This window comes from Parasteatoda tepidariorum, chromosome 5 (genome assembly GCF_043381705.1).
Source record: "Parasteatoda tepidariorum isolate YZ-2023 chromosome 5, CAS_Ptep_4.0, whole genome shotgun sequence".
In the NCBI taxonomy this organism is placed as follows: domain Eukaryota; kingdom Metazoa; phylum Arthropoda; class Arachnida; order Araneae; family Theridiidae; genus Parasteatoda; species Parasteatoda tepidariorum.
Window position 1 is genome coordinate 12,083,582 of NC_092208.1, and position 16,138 is coordinate 12,099,719.

General features: G+C 30.3%; 1 protein-coding gene across 1 annotated transcript in view; it reads right to left on the reverse strand.

Moving 5' to 3' along the window:
* LOC107450765 (neurotrimin) overlaps nucleotides 1-16,138 on the reverse strand; it is a 71,058-nt gene that overhangs the window by 34,592 nt on the left and 20,328 nt on the right. The gene's annotated exons all lie outside the window — the stretch shown is intronic.

Below are 16,138 nucleotides of genomic sequence, written 5' to 3' on the forward strand. Positions count from 1 at the left end.
TTTATTATGGCATGTTTGAGAAGTCCTTGTATATATATATATATATACAAGGACTTCTCAAACATGCCATGCTCTTCATAAACAAACTACGACCCAAAACACATTTAAAATACATGCGTACAATACATATACAGTTTAAATAAGTTTATAGTACTATCAAGAAATATTTAAAGCATGCCTAAACTATTCACCAATAATAACAGCATATATAACAATAACTATTTCTAATGCTATTACAATAACTATTGTTTTGATCCCAGAAAATTTGCAAAAAACACTTTAAGCTGATTTACAGTATAGAATAGTTGAATAAAATATATGGTATCGGAAAATAATATTTAATTATTAGCTTAAGTTAGAAGTAAGAAGCCAAACTTTAGGAAAAGATTACTTTACCTATCAACCATGTTTACAAATTTTAATGAAATGGCGAAGCATTACAGTTACATAGAAGGAGATAGAAGTAATCTTTCACTTTCAAGATATTTTTAAGAAAGATTCATATGCATGCAATCTAAATCTATCGTAACAAAATATTCTTTTTGTTATTTAAACCATGAACACCAATTAAAATTCCATTAACGCAATTTTAAACTTTAACCTCAAACTAAAAGGAAAAGTTTTATAAGACTCTAAAAAAGTTTGGCAAAGATTGTACCTCAAGTATACGCTAAAACGTTCTAGCAAATGATTATATTAAATACAGTGAGTTCTAAATTAGACTGAATGTTGTAGTATATATAAAAAAACGATTGAGGTTAAATAATCAATTTTTGTGGTAAATTCTTGTAACAGTACATAACTTTTTATACCTTGATAGTGAAAGTGTCATATCGATATTGATAGTGAAAGTGTCAAACAAAGAGAAACAATTAAAAATCGCATCCCAACTTTTTTTCAAATCTTTTGATTGCTTAAAATCATATTTTCTTAGTTTAGTGTTTTTTTCTTCTTTTTTTAGCCTATTGGCAAAATGGGCGTTGTTTTAGATTTCATGGCTTGTGCAACGTGTTTGAACAACTTCACACTTTTCAACTTTGCTCAAGAGTAATAGTAAACAGTGCGCATGCGCAGGGCCGTTTTATCCATTAGGCACTGTAGGCAACTGCCTAGGGGCCCCGTCACGTTCAGGGGCCCTGTGCTACAGAGAAAAAATTGACTATGTTTCTTAAACAGTAATTATAAACAGTGGTGGATTGGAAAAGGTTAACTTTCAGGATGTCTTGAACGATTTTGTAACAAAAAAAGTTAGAAGAGTTAATATTTAAGCTTATTGTATGATTTTTTTAAAATGCATATATTAATTACTTATATTCTTTTCGTTTGATTCAATATTTTTATTGAATAATGTGATAACATACCTATGTAGTAAAAGACAGCGTAATTATGAATAAAGTGTTGTGTTTGCGAAAAAATTTATTAGGAAGTTAGAAGACGGTAGGGGGGAGGCGAAACGAGCATTGCCTAGGGGCCGCGACATGCATAAGCCGGCCCTGCGCATGCGCAACCATTGCATGTGTTGCTATGGCGACCGCTGCTTTTTTCTTTTTCTTTTCACTAGCAGACATTTTTAATGCATTTACATAATAATAATTTAAAGTATTTTTATATCATTTTTATTATTAATTTATAATTACTGGTTTAACGGTGATTTCAATATAAATATGAATGCTGAAGAAGGAAAAGTATTTTGTGACATCTTGAAACACATACATAGGCAGGATTTGAAATTCAATTCGACGACAAACATCAATTGGAGACAGTTGTTTGCAACCCATGATTTGAAATGTTGCATCATTTATCGAAGTCCAGCTAGAAAAAAAAAGCATTTGACCAATGGGTGACCAGTAATCGCAATAAGGCGATCACAACTTTATCCTTTTTTTTATTTTTTATTTGTTTTTTAAGAAAAAAGAAAAAAGAACTTCAGTTTATTTTAGAATATTACGTAATTTCTCCTAAAATGTGAAAATGGTGTGCATAAATTATTTAAAAACATTCCCCAGTGATAAGACCTAATTTAGGCTCCTCCAACCTAAATTTTAGAAATCTAATGCGTCTGCAGTGTGTAGAGTGTCTTCTATTATTGTCTTCAAATTGGCACTAAGGTTGAATCTTAGTTCGTCGTTAATAGCTCAATAGTGCAATTTTAGTGTGATGATAAATAAAATAAAATCGTGAAGTTTTAAAAAATATTCACCACTATTGTTTTTGAGGTGTAAATTTAGTTATATTTTTTCAAATGACGTGAGAGTGCATTTGTAGATTTTGAACTTATTTGTTAACAATTAAAGAAACATTAACCTAACCATTCATTACTTACAGTAAAGGGATAGCACGCTAAATAATTTAACAGTAAGTTGATGGGAAGCCTTTGATATATTTAAAGTTAATTTATCGAAATATTTGAAAATACGAAAGCGAAAAAAGTATGAGAATAAATGCATATCTTATACCCCTTACTGGTTGCATAATTTTGGAAAAAAATAGCGGTAATAAAAGTGCCCATTTTTTATTCAAGAAAATTACATAAAACAAAGTGTATATACAATGTATGTTTTCATTTTTAGTTTTTAGGTTAACTTAGCTTACATGCTTGATGAGTGCTGACATTTAGTTTAAAATAAACTATCTCTAAACACATGACAAATAGTCTAGCACTGCCATCTGGTACATAGATTGAGAAACTAATATGACTCTGGGCATAAGACATTGATTGCTTTAACGTTTCTGGATGTGTTACTTCATAACACAACAGCCCGGAAATATCATGGGCACGAGAAATAGAGGGTAAAACTTCACCCCGTCATTTTGACGGGAGTGAGAAGGAAGGATTTAAGAAAATGCTTCCTATATATTTATGTTGGATGTGTAACCAGAAGTGAAAAAATATTACTCATTTCACTATTGAAAGTTCTAGAATGGAAAGCATTCGCATGGTGAGCAATTGACTAATGACAAGCAAAGCCTTCTTTGTAAATTTTCAATTTTAAAATTTTATAGTAAGATCTGTCAAAATGAAGCTAAAATGATCCCATACACATTTACGTTAAAAAATATATTAATTTGTTAAAGTAAATATTTATTTTCTTAAAAAAAACTAAGAAAAAATACGAATTTATATTTATTTATTCTTCCTTACATTATATATATTAAGTATTTATTAATTTAATGTTTATCAACTCATAGCACTTTAAGCTGTGAGCTTGTGAGAGGTTTTAAAGTAATATCTGTTAAATAAAGCAAAAATGATCCTCATACACATTTACTTTAAAAAATATATTGATTTATTAAAATACATATTTATTTTTTTTAAAAATAACTTCTTTGAAAAAAAACGAATTTATATTTATTTATTTTTTTTTTTACATTATATGCATTTATTTAAGTATTTGTTAATATAAAGTTTATCACCTCTAGCACTTTAAGCTGTGAGCTTGACTGAAAATTCAACCTATACACAATCTAATTACAAAATTTACATTTTATTTTATTTAGTCGAAGATTTACACTTAGCCTATTTTTTCGATTCATTTAACACCCACAAAAGGCGTGATAATTGAACAGTATCCTTAAACAGATTAAGTTAACAAATTATGACAAATCAGTGAATCTCTTGCCGATTCATTGTTTTAAACCTTTAATGGCATTAGATTGATTAGCTGCAGAATATATTTCATGGAAACTAATTTTGAAGGCTTGCAAATTACGTACATTTAAACAACACTCGGTTTATACCTGATAACGCATTCTAGAATAAAAAATTTTCAAATTGTAAGAAATTAATAAAATTAAACAATTCTTCAAGGTTTAACGAAATAATCTCTAATTCTCTTAGATAAAGAAATATGTTAATATCGAATCTCTTTTTAATGCCTCGTCCTCGGTGCAAACTATGTTTATAATTTTTGTTTGCGAATATTGTGGTTTGATGAAGGTGGTGGGATTTGTTTTATTTTGTCGCATGCATGAAGATTTAAATATTTCATCACAAAACAAAAATAAAATTGTGTTTTATTTGCGTTTTTTAATTTGCTTAATAAGATTACTGGGTTTTAGAAAAGATTTAATTCAATTAGCAGAACTTTAACCTTTAAACTTTTATCTTCCTCTATTTTTTTCGATTCATTTTAGTCATAACGCATTTAACATTTATTTAATAAGCTTTAATGTAATTATTATTATTTTATTAGATTGCTTTGTATTATAAATTTTATTTATTTTTTTTAAATTTATTTATTATTTAAACCATATAAACCAGGGAAATAACATTTATTCATTTTGTTGCTGCAGCTGCAGAACCTATACATTCTTTCTTGTAAAACTTTAGAGATCAATTAATGATATTAATAATCTTTTTAGTCTATGTTTATTTATTTTGAAAACATATAAAGGAATATTTCGAAACTCATTTAATATTTCTTTGTTAAAAAAATTGAGCAAATATATTTAACAGTTTGAACTGTTTTTAGTTAGAAAATATATTTTCTAACTAAATTATGTCCGAAAAAGTGTCATGATAGCTAATCATATTCAATGCTGATTGCACATAAAACCAATTTCACTTCTCATTTGCAAAGCATCAATTTCTAATATCTCATGCAAATTAAACCCCTCCTTTAATTATAATTTTTTTTTATAGAAGTAGAAGTTTTTATGAAATAAAATGTTTTTTAATGTAGTAAGCCAACTCATCTGAATTTATTAATAAGCTCATAATGCAAGAATTTGGCAGTAACAAATTGTTTTGTCCTCTAATGGACCCATCTAAAAGTTTTTTCATTTAATGTATTTAAAAATCACATTTTTTAAATCCATATTTCAAAGTAAAAAGCAATTCTAAACATGACTTTATTGTTTTAATCACTTTGTAATAATTTTCGTTATATCACTCGTATGAAAAAATCATTCGAGTTCTGTAACTTATGAAGTTTCGATGTACGGCTATCGTACTTCATATAATGAGAAAAAAGTATGGTCGAAACTATCAATACATGGTCAAATTTACTGTGTGTTTGGCTCTATGGGAACACCAAAAAGCTTGGTAATTTTTATCAATGGAAATAATTTTGGTACAATGAACAAGAAAATATGGTTTTAAAATATGAGATAAAATTTAATAAATGTGGTTAAAAATCGGTAATTTTATTATAATACCGCAGAGAATGGCGCATGAACTTTCTATTCCGTTAAATTATACTTTTCAGTTTTGTATTTCTTACTAAATGTGTGGTAATAAAAGCTAAAATTTTGAAAAACTGATTTTCTGTCAAACTGTTTCAATATGAACGGAAAAATTACCGAATCAATTGCTATTAAATCGCATATTTTAGTTTAATGAACCAAAATTCCTTTTTTTTTTCAAAATTAGAAATGTTATTTAAATACGCACGCTGATTCGCTCCACGTACTATAACATAAACATCTGCAGAAAAAATTATTCCCAAGAAACTGTTTTACACATGATGCATTTTTTATGAAAAAAAAGTGCAAGTTATATTAAAATTTGGTCCTGCATATTACAGACTGCTACAGAAGGAACGTTTTTATATACCGTTGGTAAAAATCTGTTACATGAAAAACTATACTTCAGGAAACTGGTGAACAGGAAAACTTACATAAAAACTGATACAAGAAAAAAATCATACTAAGTTATATATTTAAGTGGTTTTAAAAGAGAATTCCCAGTTGTAAAAATTGCAAAAAAAGCGAACCACCCTGAATAACTTTTGATCTAATGATAAGATCTTCACGTTCTATATCTAAATGGCTCGAGGGTATAACCTCAAATAAGCTAATTAATAAGTGCAGACGATATTTTAAGTTACAAAATCAGACATAAAAAAGTACTTTCTCTGAATAAACATACCTTTTTTTGATGGATTTGGATGATTGATCCCCAAAATATAGGGGGTAGCAGGGATCTGGGAAATATGATCCCAATAGTTTGGTCAGGAGAGCGTTCCAAAGTTTGGATCATTTTATGTTAATTTTTGCTTTTTGCGTATTTCGCTGCATCTCGAGAACTTTTTAAGGGAATTAAAAAATTTTGAGCGCAATTATAAAATCCGGTTAAAAAGGGTAATTTCATTTCAAAAAATATTTATATATTATTTTTTATTATTTTATTTAATAACGGTCAAAAAAATTGTGAATTGTAAGGTTAAATAATATAATCATCATTTAAAAGAATATAATGTTACAAATCAAAATACGAAATTTGAGCGAAATCGGTCTAATAGTTCCTGAGGAATTGAATTTTAGGAACTTTTTAGTGAATTTTAAACTAGCTTTTTTGAAATTCAATTTCTCAGGAACTATTCAACCGATTTTGCTCAAAATTTGCCCTAAAGCCATTAAGATTGAGACCCAAAACGTGAAGATCTGATTATTAGATCAAAAGATATTCAGGATGATCGGGTTTTTTTTTTTGCACTGTACATAATACGGACTAGTACAATGTACATAAAACAAACAGTGATTGTTACTGAAAAATTATTACACATTTCATGGTTGGTACCTCGAAAACTACATTGAATACAATTTAATGATTGTTACATAAAAACTACATCTATAATAATCGATCCAGGTAATTAATTTCTGTAATTACCTCTATAATAACATATAAACTATTTTTCTTATGTGTTCACCAATGCAAAAAAAAAAACTATTTTAAACAAATTGTATAATATATTTAAAGAAAATAAGGGTATCGTGAGAAAAAAAAATTGAGCTAACTGATAAACTACTTTTTTCCTATCATGAAGGCTTCTTAATTATAAAACAGAAATCAAAGAGAGATATTAAAAGAGTTCTGTAGTTTGGTACTCAAAATAAACTGGTGATCTTCGTTCAACTGTAGTTGTGGAACTATGACAGCTGGTTGTCAAAACTTAGCCAAAAAAAGAATTCCTTGGCATTGTTGTTGGCGGAGTTGGAGCAGGAGAGCAACACTTCAACAGAGCGACAAACATTGTGGTGGGGAGAGTGAAATATAGCCATATCCCCGATGCCATAGCACATTGGTCAGATGGTTCATGACAGATGGTTTCCCTTTCCGGCATCGATTTTTCTGTTCCAGAATTTCATTTTCGGTTGCTTAGTTCTTTCTCTTCACCACTCTTTTACGCTTAATGACTTATCGGAAAACCATGTTCCCCCATTACGCTTTGGAGTAACTGGAGCTACCGTTAATGGAGTAACAGCAGTTCATAGAGTTAAATTGATAATGATGCGATTAAGTGAGAGATAGAGTTAAAAGTGGCAGGGAGTTTTGTTTTAAGAAGTGGCAACGTCATAAAGTTTGGAAAAGAAAGTGCCACGGATTAGAAGAAGTGTTTAACTAATGACTTCACCAGCTTTTAATCACCAGTTTTGTTTGTTTTTAATGCGCGCAGGCGTCATGCAAAGTCTCATAAAGTCTTTATTTCCCGATAATGATTTCAAAGGGAAATTTTACGAATAAGTCAGTTAAAGTAAGAATGAGTCAGTTCTAAAATGTATAATTAAACTTTTGTATGGCTATAGATTCATGACACTTAACAAACTTCAAGATTTGTTGCAAAAGCATGTAACGTATTTTAAGATGATGTTAGTACTAGCATTTTTGTTACTATTACAGTTACATTTTGAGCATTACATTGCAATTTCATTCATTCAGTTTTCCATTCAGCTTTATATTACATTTTCACTCAGTTGAAATTCTTAATACGTTTTTATTAACTAGTTTTCAAGACTGGGATAGTAAAATTTTGAAAGCGAAATTCCGACTGAATTTTGTTTTCAAAATTGAACTGAATCACAATTCACCAGAACTGATTTACAAGCTTTTGCAAATTTTTACCACATTTTCTGACTAGCTACAGTTCTCAAATCTATACTGGAACACGCCTTTGCTGGAAGATGCCATTTCTTTATTTACCGTTGCAAAGGTAAACTTCAAGCTTAATTGCTGGTAACATCAATGGCCATTTGTGTAACTTTGAACACGATTTTATTAATTACTGTGGGAAACTGGAATTTTGAAAATGGAATACCGATTAGCACTTGCAAATTCAGCGGCATTATCCGAATTGTTAAAGTTCTCAAATCTCTACCGAAACTCCCATTCCTAAAAATAATTGAAGATTCAATCTTTTTTTTTTTTTTGATTGTTACAAATTTAACTATAACTATCAGACCAAAATCATTAGATGTAAATGTTTTATAACATTAAAGACCGTTACAAATGTAATTTTCAGAACACTTTCATTAACTTGGCTTTAGCGATTCGAAAGTGAATTTTATTAACAAAATTCTAGCTAGCACATGCAAATTTGAAAGCATTTCCCGGCTAGCTAGATTTTGTAAATATCCATGTCTCAAGTAAATCAATTTTTAATTGCTTATTTATTGTTACAAAAATAACCGTTAATAATTATCTGTCAGATATCAAAGATGTGCGCAACGCGTTTTACCCTTTTCACACCACTCCACTCCACTTAGTACAGCTGTCAGAGAATCAAGGATCTTTTACTTCAAGAACTTCAAACAATGAAGTTCACTTGCCAGCTCTCTCATGAGCGACTTTTCATAGTTCACTGTTATTGCAGCAACCGCAATAATTTTCTTCGCGTATATAGTTTATTTGTTTTATTAATTTTTGTTTAATTTGTTAATAATTTGTTTGTTTTGTTTGCTAATAAATGTATAATCAGAACAATAGAGTTCACTTCATATCATATACAATGCGCACTATCAATGTAATGTTACTGATCATTACAAATGTAATTTTCAATACGTTTTTGTTAATTCCCATTCAGGTGTGCAAGGTTGGAATTTCAATAGCCTAATTCCCTGCAAATTGGAAATTTGCAAATTTGAAAATGTTTTACGATTAGTTAAATTTATACAACAGCTACCTGCCTGAAGATCACGGAAAGTTTAATCCATTGAAAACAGCCGTACTAATGCAATAAAAAACAATCATGTTTCAGGCAAGTAATAAGTATATTAGATAATATAAATTACACACATTAGATAAATTTATCGAAACAGTAGATAAATACCTGAAAGAAAATTTGGTAAATGACGAGATAATTAATAAACTGTATTTAGTCTAATAATAAAATTCAAAAATCTAATAATAGAGATATTTTTTTTTTAAAAAAAAATCTGAAGTAATACTTATTTGAAATAAATCTAATATGCTTGAGAAACTTTAAAAAAATGTAAATGTGACGATGCATTTTTCACGAGACATTGACACATTTGGCACCAAAAATAGTAATATAATAATTTTTAAAATAATCATATTTCCCTTGCTTGTAAGTGAATAAAAGTACTACTATGCCCGACAGGGGTCGGTAGGTTTTATACCTTCTAACTACATGATGGGAAAAAAGTATGGACAAAACTACCAGAATGTTATAAAATTTACTATGTTTCTCGCGTTATGGAAACAACAAAAAAGCTCGACTGCAAATTTTACCAAAATAAACAATAAATATGGCTTTTATAATATGTGATGAAATTTGGTAATTGTAAAATTTGATGATTATATCATGATACCAAATAAATGATTGAAAAAGAATAAAATCGATATAAAAATATTATTAATGCTTCTTTTAAATTAAAATGTTTTTAAAATTTTTTATAGGTAGGTTTTTTATTTACGTCGCGCTAGAGCTGCACAATAATGGGTTATTGTCTGTGGTCTAGGAAACATCCCTGAGATGATCCGAATATATGCCATTGCAAATCTGATCCTTTACAGAGGATCCCCTGCTTTGGTAGTCCAACGACCTGTACGCAAAGTCGAGCCCTTTACGGTAGAGCAGTATAACGAAACCTCGCACCCTCGGTCCCTTTACAGGCTGATCAAAGTGGTCACCCAGCCGCTGACTGATCACACCCAGTGATGCTTGACTTCTGTGTTCTTCTGGGAACCGTGTCTTTACGATCAGTCTACTGCGGGAGTAAAATTTTATATAAATAACATTACTTACATATTTTTAATATCATTTCTTTCATATTTTTAATATCATTTCACATTCTTTTTTTTATCCTAAGAAAAATAAGTTTTCCATAAAATAGTAATTATCTGTTTTAGTGATATCCAGGGTGGGTGTTTTGACATCTCAGAATTAAATATTTTTAGAATACAAATCAAAAATAAGTGTCTGAAGTTCAATTCTGGTAACGTCTTAGCCTTTAGTATGTAGTTGGTCATGAAAAAATGAAGACTTTGATCCCATGATCTCCTGGCTCACAACAGTTTGCACCGGAAATGATGAGCATTAATGCTTCTTAACTTATTATTTAAGCTTGGGCAAAAGCAAACTACACGAACGAAAACTTAAATAAATATTAAGCAAGGATTAAAAACATTAAAATATCAATTTCAGGTTTGATTGCGTGAAAGCTGTAAAGTTTCAATCTGCAGTGAAATGGGATTTTAATATTCCTACACCCATCTACCTCTAAAGTGATTTGACAGATATCGATAGCGTTCTTGCCTTTTTCCTTGCTTAAATGAAAATTTTTGACCCCCAATATGCTTCCTTCTTTTAATTTATTTTTCTAAATAAATTAGACCAGAATCCTAAAAATTTAAAGGGTGATGATTACATTTTATTTGAGATACATAATATACATTTACAAAGGAACCCTCCAAGCTGTTTAGGTTAATTTTCACAAATAATGCACTATTCAGATATACTTTTTTTTTCTTTTCAAATTCTGTATTGCAATGATTTTAATAAAATTCTTTTGATTTACGCTGAAATCAGATTTCGTTAACAGGGTATCTAAGAAACGAACTTATTTAAGAAGAAATTTCTCCAATGAATCCAAAATGAGTAATTATTAAAGACCGATCAATGAACTGCCAGTGAAACTTGTTTTGGATTAAATGGATTTGTAATTTAGTAGACATATTTTAATAGTTAATTAAACTGCAGAGTTAATTAAGTTAGTGCATAGTTAATTAAACTAGAGAACTGCAAGGGTGAGAAACTAGAGAACGGCAAGAGTTCATCTTAGTCCAGAACCCCACGGATAGATGGCATCACCACTCGTTCGTGAGGCTACTTCCTCAATTTAGACAAAGATCTGAAGGGGAAGGGACTCGATGCGTAATGCTCAGTGACTGAGCACAGGACTTTCGATTCCACAGATTTCACAGATACCTCGGTGGGTCTTAGCGGAGTCGACAATCGGACCTTGACTCTACCGGACTGGAGTCTGACTATATATCCGCTGTGCTACCACGGTCCTCGTATTGCATTTCTTTTTATTAGAAACTATTTTCCCACATATTTTCAAAAGAGACAAATTAAAAAATTTCATTCAGGACCCCAATTTCATTCAAGATCAGAGATTAATTTTCCTTTGATCCCACTGTCTAAATCTCAAGATCCTAGCATAATCGGTTCTAGAGTTATAGGAGATTCACTAACGCTTTCATTTATTAGTATTGGAGATCGAAATGGGTTACAGGTGGCGAAAAGCAGAACTCTCTACCTACAGCAACGCTTCGCATACTTTCACCATTAGCGTGTGAAGAGTCATAGGAGAGGGAAGTACGTTAGTTTATGTCTTGATTGCTAAAAATAGATTAAAATCTTTTAAGTTATGAAACTATACGGAACCGTAAGCTACATTTAATATAGTTCTGAAAGAAAGCGTCATGGAAATTTTAAAACAATATTTGTAGGTCACAGTACCCAAAAAAATGCCCAAAATATCGAAAAAAAATTATTACTTATGATAAAACTTCAAACTATTTCAAATGCACTGAAAAAAAATCATCTCTATATCGACATTTTTAAAAAAGGTATGAATGATTTTAGATTATCCTAATACAGAAACTTGCTCAGCAGACAGACTTGAAAGTGCTTTTTCTCATAGCTGATAATTTTGTGTTTTAATCTTAATTAAATCCCTAAGGAATTTTTTCTATTTAAAATAAAGCTTTGAAGTAAACTTTTTTATCATAAGTATGATACACTTATTCAAACTGTGCATTGAATAAACATTTTATGAGGCATAACAGTTTTTACAGCATGTTATATGTACCTAACAGGAATTTTTTTACCTTTCTTTTCTACTTTTTTACAAAATAATCTATAAAAAATATTCTAATTAATATATCAACAAATGAATGCACAAAATTGTTAAGATGAATATTGTAAGCACAAAGAAAAAAAGATTTTTTATGAAAATATGTTAAAGAAGAAAAGCCTTAAGGATTTAAAAATTTTGAATTTTTTTCAAATTTTTTTAAATTTAAAAAAAATTAAACAGTTTAATTATTTTTTGAAGATAAATTATTGATTAGAAGTTAAATTAGCATGTAAAGCATCCACAAAATGAATGATTATACCTTTGTATAAAAAAAATTGTTGCAAAGGTAATGTGACCCCTTAAATACGAAAAATATTAAGAAAAGGAAAAAGATCGTAGTACATTCCTATACAACTGAAAAGAGGAGAAGAGGGAGGGGTCAAAGGCATGGAACCTATCATCTCCCCAGATGGCGCATTCGAGCATTGCGATCAAGAATAAGGATTGCTAACTCATTGTTTAAAATTAAAAATAAAACACTTCAGTACAATTGCATACAAAATTTGCCTATAAATTTCAAATAACTATCAAAAACTAATTTTATGGAGGCAAAACAACTTCAATTCACCGTTTAGGCTTATCAATTTCTTTGAAATAAACATTTATTTTTGAGTCACTTATTCCAAATGACTTACTATGTTTGCTGAAAGTTTTCCAACTATTTAACTCTTAACCGAACGTGAAAGCTTTCTTCTTTATCTTACTACTCTGTCAAGATTGGCGACAATGAGTATAAAAAAGAATGCCAAAATGACACTGTCGCTTCGAAAAACTAAAACCAATATTAGACAGAAGTATATTTCAGGCGTGACATTTCGTATAAGAATCGTATCTCATTACATGCATTATTCATGTTATTGTAAACATCTGTTTGATTCTGATAGCTTTTTTTTCCCGCACCACAAATGTATTTTTATTTTATTTTTTTCTTGCGCTCATGAATACTTAGAATGTTCAGTTTTTAAAAAAATGGCGTAGTCTCTCTCCTAATCTCGATCAACCATGAATGAAAGGGAAATCTATTTTGTTAAAAATGTTTTTTGAGTTTTTCACGCCCTCAAATATACAAACGCTGAATGTGTCAGAATCAAATATCTCCTTAAGACATTAGGAATTCTGAAAAGTGTTGCTTTCAAAGTATTATGTTTTCTTTCTTTTTGTTTTTTCAATTAGACTTAAAAATAGTTTTCAGATAGAGACTTTTAACACTTACTTAATAATTATTAATTGAATACTCAATAATTAGATTTGAATGCTCATTTAATACACAATGCGAAGTGTTAATCCACTATACCAGGAAAAAAAGTAAAATATTTCATTTGCATTTAAGTACCTGCAAGCGACGTCATGCACACTATAGCTTGAGGAACTTAATTGCAAACCTGCAGGTACTTAATTCCCTGTTGTGTTGAACTAGATTGAATGACGAACCGTGACATTAATTGTTTGTTATTTAAGTTAGGTACCCAATAAAATCTGACCCGAAAATTAATTAAGTTTGATTAATAAACCAAGCCTAAAAGCTGCAACTGTCTTGTTTAAATACAAATATCTGATTTCAACAGTCTGCTTCTTTTCAACTTTCAGGTTCCCACTTACGCCAATTTTAATTATCGTTGTAATTTCAAGTATTTTAAAAGTGTTTTTTCTACCTATATCAGTAAACACGCATTTAGATACCTGCTAGAGACGTCATGCGTCAGTAAAACATGGCATTTGTTTTGGCAGCGATACAGCAAACAATCAAGCTTAATTCACACGCGTGACGTCGCTTGTAGGTACCCAATTTAATGTTATCCGGGAATTGATTCAACGTGATAATATACCAAGACTAATAGTTTTAACGTTAACACGGCATACATACATATATATATATATATCTTTGCTTTTTGAGACAAGGTCTCATTCTGTTGCCCAGTGGTATGATCACAGCTCACTGCAGCCTCACTTCCTGGGTTCAAGCAATCCTCCCACCTCAGCCTACCAAGTNTCGAGGAACATTCCAGTGACTTTCAAGTCATGTCTTAGCCCCCAAATTCACCTGACCTTAATCCAATAGAGCATTTGTGGTCCTACTTGGAAAACCAAATTCGTGCTGCCACGCTACCTCCTTGCAATGTGAGGGAATTGCAAGACCAGTTGGTGAGCGCTTGGTACGAGATACCTCAGACTACCTATCAGCAGCTTGTGGAATCAATGCCATGGCGCGTGCTAGCAGTTTTGAGGTCTAAAGGTGGTCCTACATGTTATTAGCAGGGTGGTCATAATGTAATGGCTCTTCGGTGTATATATCTCCTGTATCTGCTTCATATTTTATACATACTGAGTTTTTATGGTCTACTTCCTAGTCAACCTAATTTACAAATGACGCTTTCAACACTTTCCCTTGTACTTGATTTTCTTGACGCTCCACAGTTTTCTAATAGTTAGTCACGCTTTTCAGTAGATCACTGAAGTCAAGAATCAGTGGCAGCAGTCAGTGTGCGGGTGGGTGACCACTTTGATCAGACTGCAAAGGAACCGGTGAAGCGTGATATCAGTCCTAGTAAAAACGCTCTACAGTTCAGGGGAGGCATTCCCTCTGCAGAGGATCGAAATTCTGACGGCATGTATTCAGGTTATCCTCAGGAATGTTTCCCAGATCGTCGTCAATAGCCCATTCTGCAGCTCTTGTACGACGTAAATAAAGTACTGTAACTCATACTATTAATTTTCTTGGCGGAACGAGCAAACTAATTTATTTACCATATAATAATACATTGTAAACGAATTAACATTGAATCATTTTAAGTTTATATTAGAGAGTATTTTGAATTTCTGATTAATAAAGATGCTCGAAGAATCTTTTTAAATGCATATTTCTATACTGTTTTGTTATATCTGTCATTAGAATAAAAGAAAATTTCCTAAGTGTAAAGTCACAATTATGTGCCGATTTGAATTAAATTCGGTGAGCATTAGTTTGAAGGCATGATGGTTTGAGCATGAGCTACTTGCTCCTTTAAATCCTTTTAACTTCCGATTCGCGCTACAACTCAAAGAAAATTTTTCGCAATACTAAGTAAATATTACATAATATTAGTGATTTGCTAGTTTGCTGCTCAATTTGAGTAAAAATGGTTTTCATTAGAGGTTTGTAACACTTCTTTATTAATTATACTTTGCGTTATCTGAAATAAAATCAACATCGATAATTTCGAGGCTTAATTGAGAACTTCTCCGAATTTGTATTTTTAAGGATTTGTATTTTCTCGTGTTTCATTTGTCAATATTTATGCTTCTAGAACATATTTTGTTAAGCCTAAGTTGAAGAAAGTAATTAAAAAATAATAAAATATAACTAAATTTATGATTTAATTTCCAATTAAATAGTGAAGTTGTAATGCTTGCAAATTTTATATGTCGCAGATTGAATCGTATTATATGCTTTAATAAACTCAGTTTCAGTGAGTTGAACTTCTAAATTATTTTTTGCAAAATCAAATATTGTAAGGCCACTTATGTGAGCAAAGAATATGAAAAAAAGTAAGTTGTAAGAGTCAAATTAGCTATATAATTAGTAACAGGGTAAAAAAAATGTCTCGTAATATTAGGTTGCCGAAAATAAACATGAAAGTGGTGACGAAAATGAATAATAGTAGCTTAACTATTTTGATACAATAATAATTTTTCCATTTTGCACTTCGAATCAGAATTCGTTAATGATGTCAATGTTCTTCTTTATTCCATAAACAACTTACAATACACAAAATGATTTATTTATTACTTTTTACAAAAATATTAAATGCTAGTTTCATCAATAAAACTTGAAACACCCAACGATATTAGAAGGTGTAAATATAAATAGAATTGTTAAAGAATAAAAAAATATAAACTGGAAGCCATTTTAATTCTTCTCCACAAGAAAAGAACGAACAATCTTAACAAAAAAAAACTGTTACCATAGCAACTTTTATGAACTAGATCAAAGTTAAAAATTAAGCAGACGATAATTCTCAACAAAAATAACGCTAAAGTTTGACTCTCACAAGTG